At 42.0% G+C, this 16,977-nt stretch overlaps 2 protein-coding genes across 4 annotated transcripts in view; one reads left to right on the top strand and one right to left on the bottom strand.

Annotated features, from left to right (window-relative positions):
- Positions 1 to 16,303, bottom strand: part of PTER (phosphotriesterase related) — a 38,571-nt gene extending 22,268 nt beyond the window's left edge. For 2 of the 3 annotated variants that reach the window (XM_035129505.2, XM_035129503.2), the window contains exon 1: positions 16,190 to 16,303. The gene's annotated coding sequence lies outside the window, so the exon portion shown is untranslated. Of the gene's footprint in view, positions 1 to 14,349; positions 15,230 to 16,189 lie in introns of those variants that run through there. The other variant, XM_035129506.2, reaches the window with a different exon arrangement.
- Positions 1 to 16,977, top strand: part of MINDY3 (MINDY lysine 48 deubiquitinase 3) — a 207,021-nt gene that overhangs the window by 16,312 nt on the left and 173,732 nt on the right. The window lies entirely within an intron of this gene.

Raw genomic sequence — 16,977 nt, 5'->3', positions numbered from 1 at the left:
TATTCTGTTTTGGAGACTGCAACCTTGTTTTTTTTTTTTAAAAAAAATATCATTTTTATTTCAACATTTCTGAATTTAGGTACATACAATAATGGAAATTAATACATATACATAAATAAAAGCAAACATACAAATCTATGCACCTCTTAAATAAACTTTCTTTTATACAATCAGACTTTAGTTGTGTCGTGATTATCTTTACTTTTCCTATAACGTTCATCTTCTCCACTTGTTCTTTCGAACTGGACTTCCTCCTGTTTCTTTCTTGGTTTTATTTCCCATTCCATCATTTTCGGTGCCATACTTTTTCTTGCCTGTCCTTATCTTACTTAGAATTTCCCTTTGTATATATACATATATATTTTCCTTCCGTTTGTTCTTACCTATATTTAACATATAATTTTACTTATATTTTGTGGACAATGGCTTTATAATTCTTTGTTGTATTTTAAATGTAATTCTACTAGTGTTTCTAATCATTTAACATAATCCTTCAAATATTCCATGAACTTATTCCACTCCTTTCGATACCTTTGTTCTTTTTGGTCTCTTAGTCTTCCTGTCATTTTTGCCAACTCTAAATATTCTGTCATTTTCTCTCTCCACTCATCTATGTTTGGAACCTCTGGTGTCTTCCACCTTAGAGCTAAAATAACTCTCGCTGCCGTGGTGGCGTACATGAAGAGGTTTTGATCTTCCTTCTTAATCTCCCTCCCCAGTATACCCAGCAGCATTTCTTCGGGTTTCTTTGGGAAAGTATAACACAATAATCTTTTTAACTCATTGTAAATTGATTCCCAATAAGTCTTTATCTTGTCGCACGTCCACCAGAGATGATAGAAATCCCCATCTTTTTTATTACATTTCCAGCATTTCTTATTGTTTGTTTTATATATTTTAGCCAATTTGACGGGCGTGAGATGCCACCTATACATCATTTTCATGATGTTTTCTTTCAGTATTACACAGGCAGTGAACTTAATCTGGTGGTTCCACAACTTTTGCCATTGATCTATGTTTATGTTATAACCTAGCTCCACTGCCCATTTAATCATACATTCTTTTGTCGCCTCGTCTTTTGTGTGCCATTCCAGTAGAAAGTTGTACATTTTGGACAGCAGTTTCTCATTACCTTCCACTAATTCTAATTGGAATTTGGATTTTTTATTTTCGAATCCGAGGTTCTTCCTATCTTTCATGAACAGGGCATTAATTTGATGGTACTGCAGCCATCCTATTCCTTTTTCTTTTAGTTGTTCGTATGGCTTAATTTTCCAACCTTCTTTCGAGTCTATCAGAATGTCGTCATACCGTAACCAATTTGCCTCCATATTTATCTTTTTTATACTCAGGACCTCTGTTGGCGACAGCCACCTTGGAGTTTTCCTTTCTAGGAGATGTTTGTTTCTAACCCAAACCTCATATAGTGGTTTTCTAATTACATGGGTTATAAAGCCCTTATGTCCCATTTTTTTCTCGTACCAAAGGTAGCTGTGCCAACCGAATACATTGTTAAACCCCTCGAGGTCCAGGAGGTCGGTATCTTTAAGTGTGACCCATTCCTTCAGCCATGTAATACAGGATGCTTCATAATACATTTGGAGATCTGGTAGTGCGAAACCGCCTCTTTCCTTTTTGTCAATTAGAAGTTTGTGTCTTATTCTGGGCGGTTTCCCCTGCCAAATATATTTCGAAATCTCCTTTCTCCATTCTGAAAATTGCCCGGTACCTTTTATAACTGGTACCATCTGAAATAAGAACAGGAACCTTGGCAAGATGTTCATTTTCACTGTGGCAATCCTGCCCCATAACGACAGCTGTAAATTCTTCCAGATTACCAGGTCCTTTTTAATTTCATTCCATGTCTTATTATAATTATCATTGTACAAATTTATATTTTTGTTGGACAACCAGATTCCCAAATATTTTATCTTTTTTACCGAATCAATACCAAGTTTTTCTTGCAATTCAATCCTCTCATTCTTCATCAGGTTCTTTGTAATCATTTTTGTCTTTTTCTTATTTAACTTAAAGCCGGCTAGATTTCCAAATTTTTCCAATTCTCTTAACAACTCTTCCAAACTGGATCTGGGCTCTTCTATCGTTATCACAAGGTCGTCGGCAAAGGCCCGTTGTTTATACTCTTTGTTTCCGACCCTTATCCCCTTTATATCTTTATTTTCTCTTATCTTGTCCATCAGGACCTCTAATACTAATATAAATAACAAGGGTGATAAGGGGCACCCTTGCCTCGTACCTTTTGATATGTCTAACTCCTCCGATAACATATTGTTTATAATTAGTTTAGCCCTTTGTTTCGAATAAATTGCTTCGATAGCCCTTCTAAATTTACTTCCCATTCCTCTTCTCTCCAATAATTTTTTCATGAATTTCCAAGATATATTGTCGAACGCCTTTTCGGCGTCGACAAATACCAAAGCCGCTTTTTTATCAATTTTCACCTCCAAATACTCGATAATATCAATTACATTCCTTACATTATTTTTCATATGACGACCTGGTAGGAAACCTGATTGTTCCTTATGTATTATTTCTGACAAAACCTTTTTCAATCTGTTCCCGACAATGTCCGCAAATAGCTTATAGTCTAGGTTTAACAGTGAAATAGGTCTGTAGCTTGTAACATCTAGTGAATCTGAGTTTTCCTTTGGGATTAAGGTTATATGCGCTTCCTCCCAGGATCTAGGTATCTGTCCTCTATCCAAAATCTCATTCATCATTAATGTCAATATTGGTGTTATTTCATCTTTCAGTTCTTTGTAATATTTTGCTGTGAACCCATCCGGGCCAGGAGCCTTTCCTATCTTCATTCTGCTGATTCCTGCCTGCACTTCAGCCGATGTTATTTGGGCATTTAACATACTGACCTGTTCCTCTGATATTTTGCCAAGTTTGCAGCCTTCTAGATATACTTCAATATCTTCCTCCTCTTCTTTCCCTTTCCGGTATAAGTCTTCATAAAATTTTTGAAAAGCTTTCCTTATCTCTTTTGGGTTTCCTGTCACCTTATTTTTTTTCTTGATTTGATGTATATAATTTTGTTTTTGTCTTTTCTTAAGTTGCCAGGATAGTAGTTTCCCGCATTTATTTGCGTATTCGAAGTTCCTCTGTCTTAACAATTTTAATTTCCATTCTATTTCTTGATTAATTAAGATGGAAAATTGGGTTTGCAACATCTTTATTTTTTGTTTTACTTTGGTATCTCCTGGCTTTTTGTTCAATTGTTTTTCACTTTCAGTGAGTTGTTTTATTAATTCTTCCTTTTTCTCTTCTCTTTCCTTCTTTTTTATACTGTTTTGTTGGATTAGGAAACCCCTCATGAGAGCTTTCCCAGCATCCCACACTATATTTATATTTATATCTTTTTTTAGGTTGAAATCCAGAAATTCTTTGAATGTATCTTTTGCTTTGTCTATTATCTCTTGGTCATTGAACAAACCCTCATTCATCCTCCAACGAAATGAGGGCGTCTCTCCTGCCAATTCCAGATATATCGGACTATGGTCCGAGAGTGTCCGTGGCTGTATGTCTACTTTTTTAATTTTTGAACTCAGTTCTTGGGATATCCAGATGTAATCTATCCTCCCTGAGCTTTGATTGGGCTCAGAGAAGTGTGAGAATTGTTTTTCGGTGGGGTTTTTAAGCCTCCAACTGTCAATTAAGTCTAATCTTTCTATCATGCTGAAGAAGGTTTTTGGGAGTTTACCCTCCTCATTTGTTCTTTTTCTTTCAGTTCTGTCTAGGCTTGGCATTACTACCCCGTTAAGGTCTCCCATCAATATTATTTTATCTTCAAGGTATTTCATCAGTATTTTATCAAGTTTTTTTATAGAAATCCGCCTTCTTCTGGTTTGGTGCGTATATACCCACTAGCAGTACCTTCTCCCCCTGCACCATTATGTGTACCCCTACTACTCTGCCCTCTTCATCCTTGAAGAGTAGCTCCGGTTTATATTTCTCCTTCACATATAATACCACACCTCTTTTCTTTTTTTCATTGGATGAAACAAAACCCGTTCCTAATTTTTTATTACCCAAGATCCTTTCGTGTTTCTTTGAAATGTGCGTTTCCTGTAAGCATATAACATCTAGTTTTTCTTTTATCAGCACATATTCTAATTTGTTTCTTTTACTTTTATTATTTAATCCGTTCACGTTCCAAGACTTTATTTTCAATGCCATATTTTGTTTTATTTATTATTATTTATTTATTTTATTTATTTTTTACAATATTTAAGTTCGATTTTCCTTATCTAATTCTATTTCTGTATCTACTTCCCCTTCTTCCGCGCTACTTTTCCCTTCATCATCCCCTTGTATCTCTTCCTCTTCCTCCTCCCCTCCTGTTGCACCTTCTTCTTTACTTTTTTCCATTCCTAATAGTTGGCCATACTTCCTTCCGAACTTGTCAATCTCGTGTTGGTTCCTAAGTATGAATCTCTTGCCCTTAAGGTAAAAGGAGACTCCGTCTGGTATCTCCCACCTAAAGCTTATTCCATTCTTTCTTAATACTATTGTAAAATCCCGGAATTTTTCCCTCTTGCGCAACATTCTTGTTGGCACTTCTTTGAATACAATTATCTCCGGAGCTTCCGGTTCAGCGCCAGCGCCGTCCGGCGGGGTCCGTCTCGAGCTCCGAGGCGACCCGTCTCTGCAAGGGAGGGGGAAGCAGCGGGAGCGCCGCTGCACCCCAAAGAACCCCAGATCGCGCGTTCTGGGGGCAGAAATAGCCAAGCAGCGCCCCAATCCCGACTCCCCAACTCTCCGGTAGGCTCTAATAAGAGCTCCGGAGCGAGAAGGGTCGCAGTCGCGGGGGCCATTTTGGAGCGCCATCGCTACCCTCGCAGGGAGAAGCTCCGTGCCGGAGGCGGAGAGCGCTGGATTTTTCCAAAGAAGAAGTCAAATTTAGAGACCGTGAGTAAAAAGGACTCAAAGATTTAAAATTGGATTTGAGATTGGGAATGGGGGTGAGATTTAAAAAACGGAAGCCGATCTCCCCCTTACTGATCTAAAAACGAAAGCAACTTAAGGAGGAATCCCAGTGCCGGGGGCTAAAAATTTTAGTGTTTGAATATCTCCAAGGACTGACTAAAGACTCTCCTCCTGAGGCAGGGTTAGGGGGGAGAACTGTTATAGACAATAAGAATCCCTGCAAACATATTTAGCTGAAGAAGAGACCCCCCTCTGTACCCTGAAATTCGGCACCCCGAACAGAACAGCGAGTGGAATATAATGGGGTGAGTGAAAGGAAGGAATTGACACTTTAAAACTTTTGGTTCGATATTTGAGAATATACTGTATCCAGTTTGGGCTATGTGGAAGAACTGCAACTTGTAACCACTTCCTGTTTTCCAAGTCTTGCTCTGCCCTTGAAAAGCTAGAAAAATGCCAACAGAAGATTACACACCTGGCTTCCAGGAGAAAGTTTTGAGACTCTTGTGGGAAATGAGAATTAATATGTATAAGACCCAACAACAATTAGAAGGAACAAACCAAGATCAAGATTTACAGGAGGATGAAATACTTCAAGAAATGGTGCATGAGGATAAACAGACAGATGAACCGATTTACAACACAATTGAAGTAAATGATGATGAAATACAGGATTTGCCAATGAATAAAGACTTAGCAGAGAGTGGAATTAACCCTCCTCAGGAGGGGAACAAGCAAGAATTTTTGAAGAGACAAAAAACTCACAAGAAAAGCATCATGCAAAGAAGAAGGGACTTATGGGGGGGAGAGAACAGAGAAGATTGGATTGAAAAATTGGTCAGGGAGGGGGTGGGATGAAGGAGGAATATTTGTTGTTTAATAGGATGGATAAAAAAGGACTGAAAACTGGATCACAGACTTTGGACTTGCTGGACTGGAAGGGGAAGGCCGGGATCAGGGGATAGAGAGGAAAGAATTGAGGATAAAGACAAAATCTAGAATTGGGAATGTAAAAAGGTTTTTAAAATTAAGGGAGTTCTGGGGGGGAAATTGGGGCATGGGGAAAAAAAGGAAGATTGATAAGTTAGAAATAAGATTTAGGAGTTATTTAGAAGTATCAAAAAAGAGAATTTGGTAAGATGAATGATTGAAGGGACGGTTGGGGGTTCTGGACCTCTTGTCGGCCCTCTGCGCGCGGGGAGCTCCTGGTGGCAGGGGGGGCTCCTGGGGTGGGGAGGGCGGGGAGGGAGGGAAGTCCCAATTGGAAAAAGAACCATTGCCTCTCCCTTTCTCTCCTCTGGGGCTCTCGGTGGCAGAGGGAGTGCTGGGGGGGAGGAGGGGAGGGAGGGAATGGGAAAAGATGCTAGAAAATAAATTTAATAGAAATAAGGATACTACTGAAGTAAGTTTAGAGAGATTGGAAAATAGAATGGGGAATATGAGAAGAAAACTGCTAAAATGGAGTTAAAAATGAAAATCAGAAAAAGGGGGAGGTAGGGGAAGCCCATAATAATACAATGATTTTAAAAAAAGAAAAGAAAGGAATAATTAATAATTGTTCCTTTTTATTTTTTTCATTTTTTCATTTTTTCTTTTTTTTTTTTGCAGCTGTTCTTTTATCCTCTTCTTTTCTTTTCTATTAATTATTCCTGTGGTTTTTTTTTTCTCTTTTTGGGTGATTTTTGATCAAGTTTAGATAAATAGTTGGGTGAACACCCACCCGCTCTCTTCTTATATCCCTAGGATCTCTCGGTGACAGGGGGGGGTTCTGGGGAGAGGAGGGGGGTGGGGACAAGCCCAACTATAAGATTCACCACCTTCGACTGCGCACTGTCCATGGGAATACCTGGTGGCAGGAGGGATCTCATGGGGGGTGGGTTGGAAGAGGGAGGAAAATATGTTATTTTTTTGTTTATGTGTTTATTTCTTTGCTTTGTTAATATGCAAAATCAATAAAATCAATTTAAAAAAAAATGAATACAATTATCTCCCTTCCGTCAATTATCAATTTTCTTAGGAAGCTCTGTCTTAGGATTTCGTTTCTCATATACATTGAATTAAAAATCACTAAGCAGTCTCCCGGTAATTCTTTAGCTTTTGCTTTTACGGATTTTACCTTGATTCTAAATGCATTCGTGATGACTGCTTCTATTTCCTCTTTATTTACCCCTAACCACTTTGCAATTTCGGTTGACAGTTTCTCTTTGATATTCTCATCTTTCTCCTCCGCCACTCCTCTACATTTCAAGTTAAGTTGTCTCTGTCTTAGCTCCATCAGAGCTAGGCTGTCTAGGATTTCCTCCTTTTCCTTCTTTAGTCTATTGATCTCCTCTCTAAGACCATCTGTCTCTTTCTTGATTTCTTTTACCTCCTTCTGTACTTTTTTCGAACTTTCTTCCAGACCTTTGGATTTTGTTGCTACCTCCTGAATTTGTTGGGATAACTCCCCCACAACTTTTTCAAATTTTTGGTCAATTGAATTCTGAATGTCCCCCAATTTTTTTCCAATGTTCTGTTCACTCTGTCTTATTTCTTTTTTAATCTCAGTTAAGAGTCCCTCCCAATCTCTACCCTCCTCCTGTCTGGAGGGACGCCTATCTGAAGGCGTTGCAGTTGTTCTTATGCCTTTTTTATCCCCCATGTTTGTATAAACTTTTAGCTTTCTAGGCCGTCTTTCCAAAATCCCTAAAGAGGAAAATCCCTGAAAGCAACCACCTTATCAGATTATCCTTTGGGACTGCTCTTACCACCCACCAAGCCTAGTCTTTTCCCGCTCAGTTCCCCCCTTAAACCTTTTAGACAAGAGCAACAATATCAGAGGATCTTACATCCACCAGAACAATCAACTGAAACAGTAATCTATTAATTTTCAAAGAAGTTCTTTCGCCTACGCCTCAGTTCAGTGACGTCCTGTATCTCTGTTGTCTTAGAAGAGATGGTCCTTTACTTCTTCTTTTCTTCCTTCTTGTTTTTCCCTCTTTAGACCCAGTCAGTAGATTCCAAAATAAAATTGAACATTCTTAAGGGTCCAGAAGAAAAGTATGTCCCCAAAGCACAACAAACCAATAATCCACAAAGTCCGGAGGTGATTTTATCTCCTCTCCTAGGCCAGTCACTAGTCTCTAGGTAAGTCCTTAAATTTCTTAGGCAAGTCCTCGATTCACAAAGTTCCTGAAGTCAAGTACGTCCAAAGAATGTTTCCCAAAAATATTCAATGAAGATAATCCAAGGTAAGTCATGTAAATACCTCTAAACTCCAATCTGACCCCAGGGGATAAATTCAGTGGTAGATAGGTATAATTCCCACAGCTTTCCAAACTTTTCCAGTAGGTTCCTCTCAGTCTTTTCTTTTTCTTTCCCCTCCTTTCAGTTGGGTCGGCTTTTCCCAGGAAGAGTAAGCCTCTTTATTTTTGCACAAAGGTAATATAAGACTTTAAGCTTTTTACCTTTTTCACCCCCTTTTTCTCCCACCGCTTATTATGGGGGGGGAGTGCCTTTTTAGTCTTTGTCCTTACCGCCAGGCGTGCACCGTCAGCGGGCCACCCCTCCGCGGTCACTGAGCTCTTCTTATCCACGTCGCAGAGGTCTCTAAATCAGCTGTTTCCTACAACCCCCAGCCGGGCGCCATTTTCACGCCAAGTCAGAAAACAGGTCCGTTTGTGCACACCCAGTCCCTCTGCAGCTGGTAAGCTTCTCAGGTTACTGAAGAGTCTGCCGAAGCTGCAGTTAAACCCCCACGGAGGCAAGCCTTGTTTTAAGGAGCCATTTGGCACCTAGCTGATATATCTGAGTTTCTAACACTTCTCTTCTGGCTAGATAGTTCTTTGCATATCACATTTTCTTATGTTCCAGCCACTACATAGGAGGCTACTAAAACATTTTGAAATTAAAGCTATATTCCTTTCTATTCCCACGCAGCTGCTCTAAATATGTAGACCCTACATAGTTAGTAGCAAAGGAACAAGAGAAACACTGCTATACAAAGCTGGTACTAGATTAAGTTTGCAAGACTAATTTGGCAAGTTAACACTCTGATCTAGAAAACCCCGCAGATTGAATCAACCTGAAAGCACACCACAAACAATTGATCATTCTGTCACCATAGTTTAACAATCAATTATAAATATAATCCAGAACCATGCCCACAGGCAAAACGCTTAGGTAACAGTACATTTTATTTTAAAACAGGGGTATTAATTTCCAATGAGATTAGAATGGTTCCTCAAATTATTATAGCAGTGCAAACATCTCTCTACCAAATAAGGTTTGTGCCAGTGGAGTAGTGTGAATATCAGCCCCGAGTCATTATAATGCTTTTGTAAGGAGCACACTCCCTAGGTTAATTTCCTATAGTAATGTCTTTTTGCTGTACTATAATAATCGCACACACAGTCTCTGCAGTCATTTCGGCTTGGCAAGCACATTTTAATGCTGTTAGTCCAGGCTCTCTATAGTGACATATTAAAAATGCATTTTGTTGTAAATGCGATGCAGAACAACAATGCTGAATCCAGATTGCTATGACCCAAAATGCTTAGTAGAGGCATGTCCCAGTAGCTATTCGTTGCCTTCTATGGGGTGGAGAGATAATTGTAGCTTGCTCTTTTGTAAAGATGAGTTGCCATGCAAAAAGCATGTCTATGCAAAGTATTGTATCTTGGTTTAGAACTGTTATTTCTTAGAGACAGCAGTAAATACTTTAATGGCAGGCATGGTGCTCTGTCACTGACATTTAATAAGACCTGAAAAAACTGAAATGGTTTGAAGACACAGTGAAACTTTACTGTACATATCAGTATGTTAGGAAAGGTGTGAAAAGCAGTGGAATGCAAACTGTAGAATGGAAAAGTCATATTGTGAGAAATTGCATAATTTTAAAATTGCTTAATTTTAAAATACTTTAGGTTCAAACAAAACAAGGACCTGCGAGCTCATGGAGACATTACTTTTTTTTTTAAGTACCATGGCCAGCAGCTTAACTAGCAGAAGTACAACCCCACTAGCCAAATTCTGCAGCAATTGCATGATTATGGTTTCATCCTTATGGTGGGAGAGTGTTGCCCCCCCCCCCGCCGCCACCACCACCATCAGTAAGACTATTTGCTGTTTTAGTGGCAAACCAACACATGTTCCCCTCTGCTGAGTTGAAGCGGGACATTCGCTGTCAAATAAAATCTTTTTAAAACAATATAAGGGATAGAGGAAGAATTGCTTAAGTCTACACATCCACACCATTTTTTTTTTTTAAAAAAAGAAAGCATGCAGTAGAAGAGGTAAGTATTCATCCAGAAACCTGTTTTAATAAAACCCAAAATATACTTCTTCTTTTTTTAAAAAAAGGCCAACTTGCTCAGGTAGGGGGCAAGGGTGGGGAGCAGAAACTGTGTCCCTTGTAAGATTAGGACTGCAGCCCGATAGCTACCTGCCTGGGATTAAGCCCCACTGAATTCAGTGAGGTTCTCTTCTGTGCAGGCATATATAGAATGGTGCTGTCCACTAGAGCTCCTTACTTAATGCCACTATGTTTTTCAGCAGCAGCACCCCCACATTCCACTTGTGTGCAACCATGTTAATAAGCAGGTCATCATTAGGTAGGTAGGTAGGTAGATAGGTAGATGATAGATAGATAGATAGATAGATAGATGTTATTTCGCTCGGGGCTGCTGCCTGGAAGTGAGCAAGGGAAGGCATACTGGGCTGCTCTGCAGAGAGGGAAGACTTAGGACAGGCTGGGCAGTGGCCCTGAGCAACTTCCAGCCAGCAGCCCTAGCAGCAAGTGAGTTTCTCTCTCTCTCTCTCTCTCTCTCTCTCTCTCTCTCTCTTCTCCCCGTGCACCATCCCTATTAAAGTAACCTCAGCCTAAGTAGGGGGATGCCTGTACTCCCATAGTTCTAGTTTCTCTCTATCCCTCTGTCTCTCCTTAAAGCCAATCCAAATTTGCAGGCCTTCTCAGAACTTCCTGCTTCCCCCTCTCCTATTCCTGCCAGCACTGCACCATGAGCAAACTACCAGCCTTGTCATGATGCCCAAACCCAGGCTCTCCACCCCCCCCCCTCAAACAAACCACAAGCTGCATTTGAATGACATCAACAAGTCAAAGTTGGTGGCTTGTTGCTCCTGCCACAGCAGAGCCAGGAGAAGGGGAAGGGTAAAGTAGGAACTTTTGAGCAGCATGTGAATGAGCTGCTCATCACATTAAACAAACCCAAATGGAGCCCCCAAAATGGGGTAAAGTCAGCCTGTCAATACATTTATTGAACCAGTCAATAGACCTCCAAATAAAACTTCTGCAACTGTTAACATACACAAATGAGATACAGGATCAAAGAAATCTATCATGGGTAAGACAAAGTTGTTACATTTATTTGGATGCAGATGTAGCTTGCATCTTTCTTGCTCTCAACAGGAATTTTGCTACAGTTTCTGTAATAAACTTATTTGTATCAGAAAGAAAAGGTGGGGAAAACATAAAGTACACATATCCTTCTAGGATACAAAATGATTACTGGATCAAGCAATTCTTTCCAGAGATTTTTATAAAGGTTGCAAAACAAACAACAACAACTATAAAGGTTGCAAAACAACAACATGGCTTGCTGTTTCTATTTATTCTGAGTCACAGGGACATAACCTTATCAGAGAGTTTCCCTAAATCCAAAGTCCTTCTAAGCAGAGGAAAGGCTGAAACCGAATGGTGCAGCACCTGCAGAAAGTGCCAGGTTCAATTTCTTGCATCTCCAGGTAGGGCTGGGAAAGATTCTGGTCTGAAAACCTGGAGAGCCACTGTAAATCAGGGTTGACGCCATTGAGCTAGTTGGCAAAATGGTCTGCCTCATTACATGCAGCTTCCTATGTTCTCATCTCCCTTATAGGAAATTAAATATCTCGATTTTTTGCTGGGACTGCAAAAACAAGGGGGATCATAGCTGCCAACTCCCGGATTGAAAAATCCGGGATCAGCAGCGGCGCGGCACCGGAAGTCGCTTCTACGCATGTCCGGACATGCGCAGAAGCGACTTCTGGTGCCGGCGCTGCCTGTGTCTGCATGTCTGGGCACCAGAAATCGCTTCTGCGCATGTCCAGACAGCTGGGAGCTGGGACATGGCCGCCGGCAGGAGCTGCATTCCAAATCTGGGAGATTTACGGAATATAAATCCATTTGGGATAACAGGGGGTAACAAAATATGGGGGGTTTCCCCGCGAAAAACGGGAGACTTGGCAGCTATGAGGGGGGTATTGGTAGGATGTCCAGATGCCAAAGACTCCTGCAACTCTAATAGTTGTAGGCAAGAGGGTATTTTAAGCAGATAGACTAAGCTACAACTGAAATTCCTTCTTCTGCATCCTATTTGTCAGATTATGTTTGGCTTGATTTAAGTCACAAGCTGTGCAGGTCTGGAGTAATGTTCAGCAGAAAGTAGGCTAAACATATCTACTCAAATGTAAGTCCCACTGAGTTCAAGGGAACTCAATCCTACAATCCTCCCAAGTGTTTTGTAGGAATGCAGTTGAATGGCAGAAAGCACACCAGCTGGGAAGAGATATATCACATTTCATGCTTTGTCATACACTGAAACATTTCACTCTCTCAAACACCTGCAGAGTTCCTTTTTGACTGGGAAGAGGGACAATGAGTCGCAGATCTGGTTTAGCCAGAATACTTGAAGGTTTAATATTTAATTCCTGTAGGTAATGCTAACAGCTGGCTATTTGGGACAGAATGTTAGGTTTCCAAAGAATAACATGGAATCATTTGAAAAAATTAAGAGTCAGCCAGAAGATCTGCACTGAATCAGATAATGAAACAAATTGATTCAGTTCCTTCAAATGGATTCTTATTCCATTTTCCTCTCTGGCACAGTGATAATCCTGGATCTTTCTTCTCTAATGGACTTTGTGACCACCATTTTCTTCTTCTTCCTAACTATGGCCAGAAGCAATCAACTTTGTGTGCACTGCATTAGTCACTAATTTTATGAGTTAATTCTGGTCACCTTTACAAAATGTAATTAAACATCTGACTGCCACTGTTGCCACCTCTAATTAAAACAGCAGAAGTGATTGTGACAATGGTGTCACTACGGAAAACATTATGTCCGTAAAATCTTCTAATGTAGGAAGGGGATTAATAATAACAATTGACATTTATATAGCCTTTTTAATACAACACCACTTGACAGGAAAACACAAAAGTCCATATCACAAGTTTTGCTTCCACCACCCCTGAAGCATAGCCACATAGCGCAATCCTGTTTGTGTTTACTCAGAATTAAGTCCCACACTGTGTTCAGTGGGGCTTGTTGAGGATTGCAGACTTAATCCCTTGAAAGCAGTGATCAGACCACAGTTTAGGACAGAAAATCGAAAAGGATCATAAAAGCTGTAAGGGGAATCAAGGTGAAAGAAAAGGAACTGCTGCCTGTGCCTGTTTGATCTGTTCCTTTGGAACAGGTTGTACCGCTCCGTTTCTACATGTCATTCATGAGTATCACCCCACCAGGTTTCAGTAATGCAAGTTCTTCTTGCTCGCTTCCCATGCTCTGTGCACTCGTGTAGAGACAACTGAAACATTGAAACATTCCTTCAAACACTGCTGCCTCTGTCCCCCTACAAAGGGAGTCCCTTGCCACAACCACAAGTCTCTTCCTTCTCTGAGGAGTGACAAGAATCGTTCTGCTCACTGCACCTTCCACAGCCACCTCTGTTATTCTTCCTCGGGCTGAGAATCAGGTGAGAGCATGGAATCAGTTTTGCAAAGACACCATCTGTCCTGCACTGTGAGGAGGAAGAGAGGGAGGGAGGCAGGCAGAGACAACATCAGGGCTAGCTCCTGTTGGGCTGCGCACCACCACCCTGCCAACTTACTGGCTGGGGTGAGCAGATATTGCTAAGAGGCCCTTCAGCATTAGTTTTAGGATCTATGACAACATTAAACACTTTAGCATTATTATTATTAATTTTCTTCAGGCACACATTTGTGCACAGTATATTTTAATTACGGACTGTCCAACAAACCCAATATGTTTTGCTTCTGTCCTTCAGCTCTCATTGTTGCTTTCCTCCTATTCCAGACAACAGGCACAGCAATCAACTGGTCCAAACTTCCCTCAAATTCTGGAGATCTCAGGGGCTTTACAGACAAACATTTTTAGAATAACTTGCATGGAATACTGATGGAAAACATTAAAATGTTGAAAATAATACTGGATTTCCAGTTCCAACAAAATGCTTTCCATAACATTATTCTAAGAGAAATTATTCCCAAAGCACTCCCAGGAAAGACAGCATGACATCAGAACAGCTCTTAATCTTATGTCATAGGATATCGATTTTATGGGCCACGTTATCTATATACAAAAAGATGACAATGGTAGATATCTAGTCTAGCCAGGGCACCTGTTTTCCAATGTTATCCACAAGGGCAGCATTCAATCACGGAGTCAAGGCTGTAGCTTTTCCATTTATCTGCACCTCCGACTCTCATGGTGGCTGAAACTGAAGAAGTGCTAGCTAGAACAGAAGCATTTGGTCCCGACGCAAAACCTGTTGTTGACATACGAGTACTTATGAAATCATTAATAATAGCAAGCAGCTTTGTTCATTACACTACCATTCATCTTCATGTGACTCAGAGTGTGTCCATAATTCAGCTACCAGATCTTGCATTCTGCGAAAACCCTGCCTATCCTACCAACGTCATCGCTTTGCAGGACAGAGAGGCAGCCATCTATTCCAGGCAAACCATGGGGCTATAGTCAGTGACAGCTAGTTTGTCAAATCCCAGCTACGTTCAACTGCAAGAATTACCCTAACTCATCATGTCCAGTAAGTACGGTAGTCTGCTGCTCTGGACAATCCGAAAGCATGAACAGATAATGGGGACAATGAAAGGCTGCTGTGGGTCTCAGCACTGGCTCCTGACATCACCTGCAGGGGCTGTGAAGCAGCAGATCTGCCCTGGCAGGGAACCCAGGAGCCTCAGCTGGCAAGAAAGTGGGGTGGCTGCAGCAGCCCCAGTGGCTTCAAAATGCCGCTGGCAGGCAACACAACTGGGGGCAATAGCTGAGGCAGAGGAGCATAAAAGGACTGAGCGAAAGGTGGAGGAAGAGAACCACAACGAGTGGGCGGCATGCAAGAGAAAGCATGCAAGATGGTCCATGCAGGAGAAAAAACAAGGACAGCCACAGGGAGAAAGGGAAGGACAGTGGAAATACAGTGGTATCTCAGGTTAAGAACTTAATTTGTTCTGGAGGTCCGTTGTTAACCTGAAACTGTTCTTAACCTGAAGCACCACTTTAACTATTGGTCTCCTGCTGCCGCCGCCGTGTGATTTCTGTTCTCATCCTGAAGCAAAGTTCTTAACTCAAGGTACTATTTCTGGGATAGCGAAGCCTGTAACCTGAAGCGTCTGTAACCCGAGGTACCAGTGTAAGTTGGTAGGGACAAAAACCTGGAGCTGGCTCTGCCTCCACCCCTTGGGCACGACAATACCACTTACTTTCTTACTCCACTGTGAATTACCACGTGGTAAATAATCACTTATAGTCACCCACTGTCTACATTTCGATCACTACATTTTCATCAGTTACATGCTTTAATTACTTTTGGGGGGCAGGACTGGTAAAATGATAAAAGAATCTACACACACACACACCCCAATCCTGTTACAGTGGGTTACAGCATAAATTCTAATTAGTGCTTTTGAAGAACATACACAAAGCACTTTGAAACAGTAATCCAGATTCTTACAATATCTTAACAGCAGTTTATGACGATTGCAAGCTCATAACAAACTAACAACAATCTCAATGGTGACTGATTACAGAACTAGGGTCTGCAATTCCAGATTAGGTTTTAAAGAGGAGGGGGGAAGTACGACCCAAAGTCCACCACGATCAGGAAAGCCAGCCATGAAGAGATCCCTGCTCCAGTCTCACCGCCACTAAGCTATTGGCGATGAAAGGCCTCAACCCCGCAAATATATCCGAGGGGATTCAGGGACTAGTTGCCTGACAGAGAGAACCGAGCAGCGGGGCCGGGGACCCTTCAGCCGGCTTTCGCGCCCTTTTATTCAACCCTGGGCGGGGAGAGAGCCGAGTCCCTGGTGCTTTCTACCAAACAAAGCAGGCGAGACTGACAAAAAGCGGCGCCCTAAACTTCCCGCCTTGCTAGCGCGGGTGGGTTTCGCAAGGCCCCTAAAAGAAACTTATTCTTCACTCCTTTTTTCCAGGCTCACCCACTGTCCCAGCCAGGTCACTCTCTCCTGCTGCCGTCGCCCTCGCGGCTCCCCTCCCCGCAAGGAAGTGGACTTCACTCCGGAGCTAGAGGGCCCTGCTCGCCTCTCCGCGCCTCTCCGCCTCCTGAACTCCGCCCTTCTCCTGGGCCAACCAGGGCGGCCGCTGAGGCCACAGGCCGGAGCCTGCCCGGGGAGGCGGTTCCCGCCTAAAGCTCGAGTTCCCTTTTGCTCGCCTCAGGACCTGTCAGAAAGCGGCTCGCGCGTAGGGAGGGAAACGCCAAGGCGTGCCTCGGGGAAACCCCCGGTTAAATCCGCAGAAAAGGGCCTTGGTTGCCTTGCAAACCCCCCGATCTTATGCACGTTTAGTGAGGGAGCCATGTGAGCAAGAAGGAAGCCACACTCGTTTCTCCCTCGCCATATGCGGCAGATCCTGTGACCTCAGAGCATCATGGTTCCTTCACGCGCAAGGAATTAGGCTGTGGACACGTCACCGGCGCAAAAGGCAGCCGGCTTGTTCTTTTCCCCAATTCGAATCGAAGCTGCTTGTTAAACTATTTTAGGATGCAAGCCCATTTCGCACAATTCTCTCCTCCCGTTGAAGCCTCCCAAAGCTCCATCCCACATTACTGCTGCCAATTAGCTTGGAATCCGGATACATAAAACACGGGGCTCATCCGTTATATGCACAACTGAACGTGATATTCTGCAGGAGAGGGCACCCTAGGCATGGGCGTAGCTGGGGGGCAGGGGGAAGCTGCCCCCCATAATCAATACAATACAAATATGAG

The sequence above is a fragment of the Zootoca vivipara genome, chromosome 12, assembly GCF_963506605.1.
Source record: "Zootoca vivipara chromosome 12, rZooViv1.1, whole genome shotgun sequence".
Lineage (NCBI taxonomy): Eukaryota > Metazoa > Chordata > Lepidosauria > Squamata > Lacertidae > Zootoca > Zootoca vivipara.
The sequence above is the reverse complement of the archived record's forward strand: the minus strand, read 5'-3'. Positions and strand labels throughout refer to the sequence as shown.